We start from the raw sequence: 10,000 nt of genomic DNA, 5'->3' as shown, positions 1-10,000 counted from the left end.
CCGCCGCTCGCCGCTCGCTCGTGCAGCCAAAAATGGCCAGTTTTGGCCCGTTTTTGGGCCGTTTTGGCCAGTTTTTGGCCTGTTCTTGCATTGCGCGGTGACCGTCGAGAGCGGAGCAAAACGTCAGCCATCTCAGCACCCTGGAACCCCCCGGGTGGCACAGGGCTGGATGGGGCTTTCGTATAGCAGGGACGGTGCTGCCTCTCGCTTCGCTCGCTGTCCGCCGCTCGCCGCTCGCTCGTGCAGCCAAAAATGGCCAGTTTTGGCCCGTTTTTGGGCCGTTTTGGCCAGTTTTTGGCCTGTTCTTGCATTGCGCGGTGACCGTCGAGAGCGGAGCAAAACGTCAGCCATCTCAGCACCCTGGAACCCCCCGGGTGGCACAGGGCTGGATGGGGCTTTCGTATAGCAGGGACGGTGCTGCCTCTCGCTTCGCTCGCTGTCCGCCGCTCGCCGCTCGCTCGTGCAGCCAAAAATGGCCAGTTTTGGCCCGTTTTTGGGCCGTTTTGGCCAGTTTTTGGCCTGTTCTTGCATTGCGCGGTGACCGTCGAGAGCGGAGCAAAACGTCAGCCATCTCAGCACCCTGGAACCCCCCGGGTGGCACAGGGCTGGATGGGGCTTTCGTATAGCAGGGACGGTGCTGCCTCTCGCTTCGCTCGCTGTCCGCCGCTCGCCGCTCGCTCGTGCAGCCAAAAATGGCCAGTTTTGGCCCGTTTTTGGGCCGTTTTGGCCAGTTTTTGGCCTGTTCTTGCATTGCGCGGTGACCGTCGAGAGCGGAGCAAAACGTCAGCCATCTCAGCACCCTGGAACCCCCCGGGTGGCACAGGGCTGGATGGGGCTTTCGTATAGCAGGGACGGTGCTGCCTCTCGCTTCGCTCGCTGTCCGCCGCTCGCCGCTCGCTCGTGCAGCCAAAAATGGCCAGTTTTGGCCCGTTTTTGGGCCGTTTTGGCCAGTTTTTGGCCTGTTCTTGCATTGCGCGGTGACCGTCGAGAGCGGAGCAAAACGTCAGCCATCTCAGCACCCTGGAACCCCCCGGGTGGCACAGGGCTGGATGGGGCTTTCGTATAGCAGGGACGGTGCTGCCTCTCGCTTCGCTCGCTGTCCGCCGCTCGCCGCTCGCTCGTGCAGCCAAAAATGGCCAGTTTTGGCCCGTTTTTGGGCCGTTTTGGCCAGTTTTTGGCCTGTTCTTGCATTGCGCGGTGACCGTCGAGAGCGGAGCAAAACGTCAGCCATCTCAGCACCCTGGAACCCCCCGGGTGGCACAGGGCTGGATGGGGCTTTCGTATAGCAGGGACGGTGCTGCCTCTCGCTTCGCTCTCTGTCCGCCGCTCGCCGCTCGCTCGTGCAGCCAAAAATGGCCAGTTTTGGCCCGTTTTTGGGCCGTTTTGGCCAGTTTTTGGCCTGTTCTTGCATTGCGCGGTGACCGTCGAGAGCGGAGCAAAACGTCAGCCATCTCAGCACCCTGGAACCCCCCGGGTGGCACAGGGCTGGATGGGGCTTTCGTATAGCAGGGACGGTGCTGCCTCTCGCTTCGCTCGCTGTCCGCCGCTCGCCGCTCGCTCGTGCAGCCAAAAATGGCCAGTTTTGGCCCGTTTTTGGGCCGTTTTGGCCAGTTTTTGGCCTGTTCTTGCATTGCGCGGTGACCGTCGAGAGCGGAGCAAAACGTCAGCCATCTCAGCACCCTGGAACCCCCCGGGTGGCACAGGGCTGGATGGGGCTTTCGTATAGCAGGGACGGTGCTGCCTCTCGCTTCGCTCGCTGTCCGCCGCTCGCCGCTCGCTCGTGCAGCCAAAAATGGCCAGTTTTGGCCCGTTTTTGGGCCGTTTTGGCCAGTTTTTGGCCTGTTCTTGCATTGCGCGGTGACCGTCGAGAGCGGAGCAAAACGTCAGCCATCTCAGCACCCTGGAACCCCCCGGGTGGCACAGGGCTGGATGGGGCTTTCGTATAGCAGGGACGGTGCTGCCTCTCGCTTCGCTCGCTGTCCGCCGCTCGCCGCTCGCTCGCGCAGCCAAAAATGGCCAGTTTTGGCCCGTTTTTGGGCCGTTTTGGCCAGTTTTTGGCCTGTTCTTGCATTGCGCGGTGACCGTCGAGAGCGGAGCAAAACGTCAGCCATCTCAGCACCCTGGAACCCCCCGGGTGGCACAGGGCTGGATGGGGCTTTCGTATAGCAGGGACGGTGCTGCCTCTCGCTTCGCTCGCTGTCCGCCGCTCGCCGCTCGCGCAGCCAAAAATGGCCAGTTTTGGCCCGTTTTTGGGCCGTTTTGGCCAGTTTTTGGCCTGTTCTTGCATTGCGCGGTGACCGTCGAGAGCGGAGCAAAACGTCAGCCATCTCAGCACCCTGGAACCCCCCGGGTGGCACAGGGCTGGATGGGGCTTTCGTATAGCAGGGACGGTGCTGCCTCTCGCTTCGCTCGCTCGCTGTCCGCCGCTCGCCGCTCGCTCGTGCAGCCAAAAATGGCCAGTTTTGGCCCGTTTTTGGGCCGTTTTGGCCAGTTTTTGGCCTGTTCTTGCATTGCGCGGTGACCGTCGAGAGCGGAGCAAAACGTCAGCCATCTCAGCACCCTGGAACCCCCCCCGGGTGGCACAGGGCTGGATGGGGCTTTCGTATAGCAGGGACGGTGCTGCCTCTCGCTTCGCTCGCTGTCCGCCGCTCGCCGCTCGCTCGTGCAGCCAAAAATGGCCAGTTTTGGCCCGTTTTTGGGCCGTTTTGGCCAGTTTTTGGCCTGTTCTTGCATTGCGCGGTGACCGTCGAGAGCGGAGCAAAACGTCAGCCATCTCAGCACCCTGGAACCCCCCGGGTGGCACAGGGCTGGATGGGGCTTTCGTATAGCAGGGACGGTGCTGCCTCTCGCTTCGCTCGCTGTCCGCCGCTCGCCGCTCGCTCGTGCAGCCAAAAATGGCCAGTTTTGGCCCGTTTTTGGGCCGTTTTGGCCAGTTTTTGGCCTGTTCTTGCATTGCGCGGTGACCGTCGAGAGCGGAGCAAAACGTCAGCCATCTCAGCACCCTGGAACCCCCCGGGTGGCACAGGGCTGGATGGGGCTTTCGTATAGCAGGGACGGTGCTGCCTCTCGCTTCGCTCGCTGTCCGCCGCTCGCCGCTCGCTCGCGCAGCCAAAAATGGCCAGTTTTGGCCCGTTTTTGGGCCGTTTTGGCCAGTTTTTGGCCTGTTCTTGCATTGCGCGGTGACCGTCGAGAGCGGAGCAAAACGTCAGCCATCTCAGCACCCTGGAACCCCCCGGGTGGCACAGGGCTGGATGGGGCTTTCGTATAGCAGGGACGGTGCTGCCTCTCGCTTCGCTCGCTGTCCGCCGCTCGCCGCTCGCTCGTGCAGCCAAAAATGGCCAGTTTTGGCCCGTTTTTGGGCCGTTTTGGCCAGTTTTTGGCCTGTTCTTGCATTGCGCGGTGACCGTCGAGAGCGGAGCAAAACGTCAGCCATCTCAGCACCCTGGAACCCCCCGGGTGGCACAGGGCTGGATGGGGCTTTCGTATAGCAGGGACGGTGCTGCCTCTCGCTTCGCTCGCTGTCCGCCGCTCGCCGCTCGCTCGTGCAGCCAAAAATGGCCAGTTTTGGCCCGTTTTTGGGCCGTTTTGGCCAGTTTTTGGCCTGTTCTTGCATTGCGCGGTGACCGTCGAGAGCGGAGCAAAACGTCAGCCATCTCAGCACCCTGGAACCCCCCGGGTGGCACAGGGCTGGATGGGGCTTTCGTATAGCAGGGACGGTGCTGCCTCTCGCTTCGCTCGCTGTCCGCCGCTCGCCGCTCGCTCGTGCAGCCAAAAATGGCCAGTTTTGGCCCGTTTTTGGGCCGTTTTGGCCAGTTTTTGGCCTGTTCTTGCATTGCGCGGTGACCGTCGAGAGCGGAGCAAAACGTCAGCCATCTCAGCACCCTGGAACCCCCCGGGTGGCACAGGGCTGGATGGGGCTTTCGTATAGCAGGGACGGTGCTGCCTCTCGCTTCGCTCGCTGTCCGCCGCTCGCCGCTCGCTCGCGCAGCCAAAAATGGCCAGTTTTGGCCCGTTTTTGGGCCGTTTTGGCCAGTTTTTGGCCTGTTCTTGCATTGCGCGGTGACCGTCGAGAGCGGAGCAAAACGTCAGCCATCTCAGCACCCTGGAACCCCCCGGGTGGCACAGGGCTGGATGGGGCTTTCGTATAGCAGGGACGGTGCTGCCTCTCGCTTCGCTCGCTGTCCGCCGCTCGCCGCTCGCGCAGCCAAAAATGGCCAGTTTTGGCCCGTTTTTGGGCCGTTTTGGCCAGTTTTTGGCCTGTTCTTGCATTGCGCGGTGACCGTCGAGAGCGGAGCAAAACGTCAGCCATCTCAGCACCCTGGAACCCCCCGGGTGGCACAGGGCTGGATGGGGCTTTCGTATAGCAGGGACGGTGCTGCCTCTCGCTTCGCTCGCTGTTCGCCGCTCGCCGCTCGCTCGCGCAGCCAAAAATGGCCAGTTTTGGCCCGTTTTTGGGCTGTTTTGGCCAGTTTTTGGCCTGTTCTTGCGTGGTGCGGTGACCGTCGTGAGCGGAGCAAAACGTCAGCCATCTCAGCACCCTGGAACCCCCCGGGTGGCACAGGGCTGGATGGGGCTTTCGTATAGCAGGGACGGTGCTGCCTCTCGCTTCGCTCGCTGTTCGCCGCTCGCCGCTCGCTCGCGCAGCCAAAAATGGCCAGTTTTGGCCCGTTTTTGGGCTGTTTTGGCCTGTTTTTGGGCTGTTCTTGTGTGGCGCGGTGACCGTCGTGAGCGGAGCAAAATGTCAGCCATCTCAGCACCCTGGAACCCCCCGGGTGGCACAGGGCTGGATGGGGCTTTCGTATAGCAGGGACGGTGCTGCCTCGCGCTTCGCTCGCTGTTCGCCGCTCTCCGCTCGCTCGCGCAGCAAAAAATGGCCAGTTTTGGCCCGTTTTTGGGCTGTTTTGGCCAGTTTTTGGCCTGTTCTTGCGTGCCGCGGCGACCGTCGTGAGCGGAGCAAAACGTCAGCCATCTCAGCACCCTGGAACCCCCCGGGTTGTAACGGACAAACTTCTAAACAAGATGTTGGATGTAATGCTTATGTCTGTCCGTTGTCTTTTGGCATGTTCATGCCTTGTACAGAATGTAAAGGGGCGGCCGAAGGCTTAATAGTCCCATTTTAGTTGGGTTGGTGGCCTCTTTAGGCTTGTAAATAAAGGTTGTGTCATGTGGACACGTTCGAGAGCTTTTCGGTCTGTAATGGACCATTTTACCCTTTGTTGTGCCACTATTCAGAGCTTGTAAAGTCTGTTTGTAATTTGCATTGTCTATGAAGTGTTTTTCGGACATGTTTGCTTGTGGATCCCGATTGAGGCGTTCTCTTTAACCCGTTCTCTCTTTTGTTGGTCCTAAGGGACAATGGGAGGCTTCGGGGAGGCTGACCTTTGCGGACGGACGCGCGAGGGTGCCGCACGCCTTAGGCAAAACCAGCTAAGGTCGTGACAATATGGTATCAGAGCGGGACAAGCACTCATAGAAACACTTGACATGCAAACGTGGGGGACCTAGCGTGGCTGCGTTGAGGGCAGTCAGCACACGCGCGACCGTTTTTGGGAAAACGGGCATGGAGATGTAGGGAAAAGAGTCGCTCAGAGGAGCGGGCATCTGAGATTGGCATTCAGAGGAATGGCCAACCCTTCGCGCAAGAGGCACCACGAGAACAGGCAAGCTTGGAAGAATTTGGAGCGCACAAAGGTTGGGATGGCTGAGTTTGAGCTACGGCTCAACGTTGACAACTTTACTTGATGGTGCTCAAGGCAAGCGAGGCGCTTGGCAAAGGACGAGACCATGCAAAGTGGAATGAGTTGCTCAGCGACCGAAAGAGTTGTGCAAAGCTCACAGAGGTGAGGGGAATTGCTAACTCGAAGAATTCGGTACTCATGCATGGGCTTGTATGCGGACGATGGATTGTTCGTGGCCATCCCAAGGCGGTCGAGACTCGTCGCCATGGAGCATTGAAACTTTCTCTTCGACATGCGAAGGATACGTCCGGAGGAGGCTGAAGTGTGCAACGAGTTCAGCATGTTGCTAGGCCTTGAGGGGTGCAGCGGTGGCTGTATTGACGTGGAGGCGCAATCTAGCAAGTGCGTTTGCAAGAGGCAGAACAATGCACAGTTTGTTCAGCAGATCGGAGTAGTCCAAGGGGATGGTGGTCTCCGAAACGAAGAGAGATGTTGCTCCAACGGGACAGTTATCCAGGAGGGATAAGTCTCAGCTCTCCAAAGGGAGAATCATGTGAGATGGACTTCACATGTTGAGGAGGAGTACCTCACAAACAACAACTCCACGAAGCTCGATGGACTGAGCAAGCGGCGAGGAGTCGTCGCATGATCTCGCTTGAGAGAATGCATTGGTGGATGCATTGCGAGATCAAGTGGGGGAGCGACCCAAAGCAACTCAAATGGAGGCACACTTGGAGTCGATATGGAGATCGGACTCAAGGGAGGGCTGACCCGTGGAATGGTGGGCGCGAGGGCCACCATCGACTCAATGCAGAAACGAGGAGCGGAGCAACTTGGGTGTAACTTGGCGAAGTACCCAAGCCGCTTGAAGGGAGCCAGCATAGAAGTTGGAACATGGAGCAGAGGCACAGCGCTTTCCCTAGACAGAGGTCAAGGACATGAACTCTTGCAGAGGCAGGAGTAGAATCATGCTGTTCCCTGGGTCCTTCATTCTGACAGAGCGGACTCATCTTGCATGGTGCCAAAGACGAAGGGAGCTTCGGGGCACATGCACCTTATCTCGGAGGAGCATTCGATGGAGGAACTAAGGCGACTCAATTTGCGGAGGCGAAGTTGAGTTCAGAAGGCCTTAGCACGGGGCAAGAGGATGCAGAGGCGGGTACTCTTGAAGAATATGCCACAGTGTTGTCATTTGAGTTGCTATGAAGGAAGCAGTGTGCAGCGGAGATTGTGCTGGTAGGGGCAGAGGCCCAGGATCCAGGCAATGGTGCACAAATTACAGCGAAGTCGGTGGACTTCGGGAGCTACTAGGCGACGGACTGTCCTAGAGCGGTGCTTCATCTAGGTGTGACCCAAGAGTGGGTGGATGAAGGTCGATTGCCAAAGGAGCGAACAAAATCGAAGGTGGAGGAGACCCTGCGATGTATTGGCAGAGGCCACACATGGAGGGTTCACAATTCGAGTTTATTCCACAAGGATCAGAATGCAATGGAGATGTCACCAGGAGGCGACATGGTGCAGCGGATCGTGGTGGAACAGTTCGTGGCAATGCGACACACACGACATTGTCCCGTGAGGGATGAGATCATATGGAGGTATGATCGGGAGCTACTGGGAGCTCCGCTTTGGTGAACAACACGACGGCAAGAAGGGCTATGGATTCAAGGAGTGAAGGCCATGGTACCGCAGAGGCGGGTCTTCCGGGCGTGCACCGAATTTTGCATCGGATGAAAACCTTGGTCATCAGCATATGGGGGCTGGGTTCCACCAAGGGAAAAGTTCGAATGCAAGTACCAGTGAGTCCCATGAGAGGGACTTGATCATGCAGAGGTATGATCGAAGCAGCTGGAGAGTTGGACTGCTCCAGAGCTCATATTCGCTTAAGGGAGCCCGACAAGTCAGAGGACAAGGTCGAGTAAGCGAACGTTGCTACCCAAAATCAAGCATCAGTTAGAATGGAGGTGGACTCAGAGGAGTGCCACGGAGACATCTCTACTGATTGTGAAGGAAAGGGATACAGAGGCGAAGCGACGGATAGTAGGGCCATGGGCATGGCAGCGCCATGGTACCGCAGAGGCGGGACTTCCGTGCAAGTCATTGATCCCTTGCTCTCACGGAGGGAGAGCGCTTGGTCGTGAAAGGGGCCGAGGAGGTGGAGCATGCAGAGGCAATCTCCAAGTACCGAGACAAGGCTGAAGGGCAGAGGCCAAGAAACTTCGTAAGACCGGTGTCAACAAGTTTCTCATCAAGATAGCCGTAAGTGAAGGACTTCGGGTCATGCAAGAGTGCACGACCAAGGAACGAAGCAGGCAGTACGTGGTGCTGTACCTTTGCTACTCAGTGGAGTAGGCGGCAGGGTTGATGGAGAAGACGGTACAATCCCAGAGGCGACCTCATCTATCAGAGAATTACTCCAAGTTGGGGTGAAAACTTCCTGCATTCCAGAAGTTCAATGGCATTGAGAAGGTGAATCACAGTAGCTAACTCAACGCAAGGAGTGCAAACACTTCAAGTGCTTCAGAAGTGTGAGCAAAGAGCAGGCGAAGGCCAGTAACCAGCTCGATGCATGAAGTACAACCTCGAGGAGGCGGGCGAAGTCAAGTAACCTTTGCCTTCTCAACTCTTAAGAGAATGGGCGAAACCGAGTACCCCAGTTCTCTTATCTATCCAGCAGAGGAGCTCTGCACAAGTTCAAAGACCCTTCGAAGATAATTGAAGACAATAGTTGTCAAAATCCTCACCAACGGTGATCAATGCTACTGAGAGTAGATTGTCCGCTTCATTTCCCAACGAAATGCCAATCGAAAGCGGAAGTGATGCGAACCTACTTGGATGTGACAACTAACTGAAAGAAGAGTCAATGAGCAGATTTTGTGGAGGAAGGACCCAAAACTTCAGAAGTTTGCGAGGCGATGCTCGTTAAAGCTCCAACAAGCATCCACCCAGTTCAAGTAGCATGTGGAAATTTTGAGAAACTGGCGCAGTAAGAATGGTCTTTTCCTTCATTTGGTGGATCCGCAGGAATCAACGAGGATCAATACAACTCAGCCAACCCCACACCAGAGTCAGAGTCATTGGCGAGTTGAAGCAGCATGGCGGATCAAAGGTTCGACTACTCAGAAACAGCAGCGGAGAGCAGCTGGGAGCCAGGAGGCGCATTGCAGCTGGAGCGGAAGATTGAAGACTCAGCAAAGGCGAAGAGTTGCAGTGTTCACAAAGGCTTCGACGAGGACGTCGAAGGGATAAGTGGGGGAGAATGTAACGGACAAACTTCTAAACAAGATGTTGGATGTAATGCTTATGTCTGTCCGTTGTCTTTTGGCATGTTCATGCCTTGTACAGAATGTAAAGGGGCGGCCGAAGGCTTAATAGTCCCATTTTAGTTGGGTTGGTGGCCTCTTTAGGCTTGTAAATAAAGGTTGTGTCATGTGGACACGTTCGAGAGCTTTTCGGTCTGTAATGGACCATTTTACCCTTTGTTGTGCCACTATTCAGAGCTTGTAAAGTCTGTTTGTAATTTGCATTGTCTATGAAGTGTTTTTCGGACATGTTTGCTTGTGGATCCCGATTGAGGCGTTCTCTTTAACCCGTTCTCTCTTTTGTTGGTCCTAAGGGACAATGGGAGGCTTCGGGGAGGCTGACCTTTGCGGACGGACGCGCGAGGGTGCCGCACGCCTTAGGCAAAACCAGCTAAGGTCGTGACAGGGTGGCACAGGGCTGGATGGGGCTTTCGTATAGCAGGGACGGTGCTGCCTCTCGCTTCGCTCGCTGTCCGCCGCTCGCTGCTCGCTCGCGCAGCCAAAAATGGCCAGTTTTGGCCCGTTTTTGGGCTGTTTTGGCCTGTTTTTGGGCTGTTCTTGTGTGCCGCGGCGACCGTCGTGAGCGGAGCAAAATGTCAGCCATCTCAGCACCCTGGAACCCCCCGGGTGGCACAGGGCTGGATGGGGCTTTCGTATAGCAGGGACGGTGCTGCCTCTCGCTTCGCTCGCTGTCCGCCGCTCGCCGCTCGCTCGCGCAGCCAAAAATGGCCAGTTTTGGCCCGTTTTTGGGCCGTTTTGGCCAGTTTTTGGCCTGTTCTTGCGTTGCGCGGTGACCGTCGAGAGCGGAGCAAAACGTCAGCCATCTCAGCACCCTGGAACCCCCCGGGTGGCACAGGGCTGGATGGGGCTTTCGTATAGCAGGGACGGTGCTGCCTCTCGCTTCGCTCGCTGTCCGCCGCTCGCCGCTCGCTCGCGCAGCCAAAAATGGCCAGTTTTGGCCCGTTTTTGGGCCGTTTTGGCCAGTTTTTGGCCTGTTCTTGCGTTGCGCGGTGACCGTCGAGA

Source organism: Musa acuminata, unplaced genomic scaffold (assembly GCF_036884655.1).
Source record: "Musa acuminata AAA Group cultivar baxijiao unplaced genomic scaffold, Cavendish_Baxijiao_AAA HiC_scaffold_514, whole genome shotgun sequence".
Taxonomy (NCBI): Eukaryota; Viridiplantae; Streptophyta; class Magnoliopsida; order Zingiberales; family Musaceae; genus Musa; species Musa acuminata.
Note: the sequence above shows the minus strand (reverse complement) of the source record.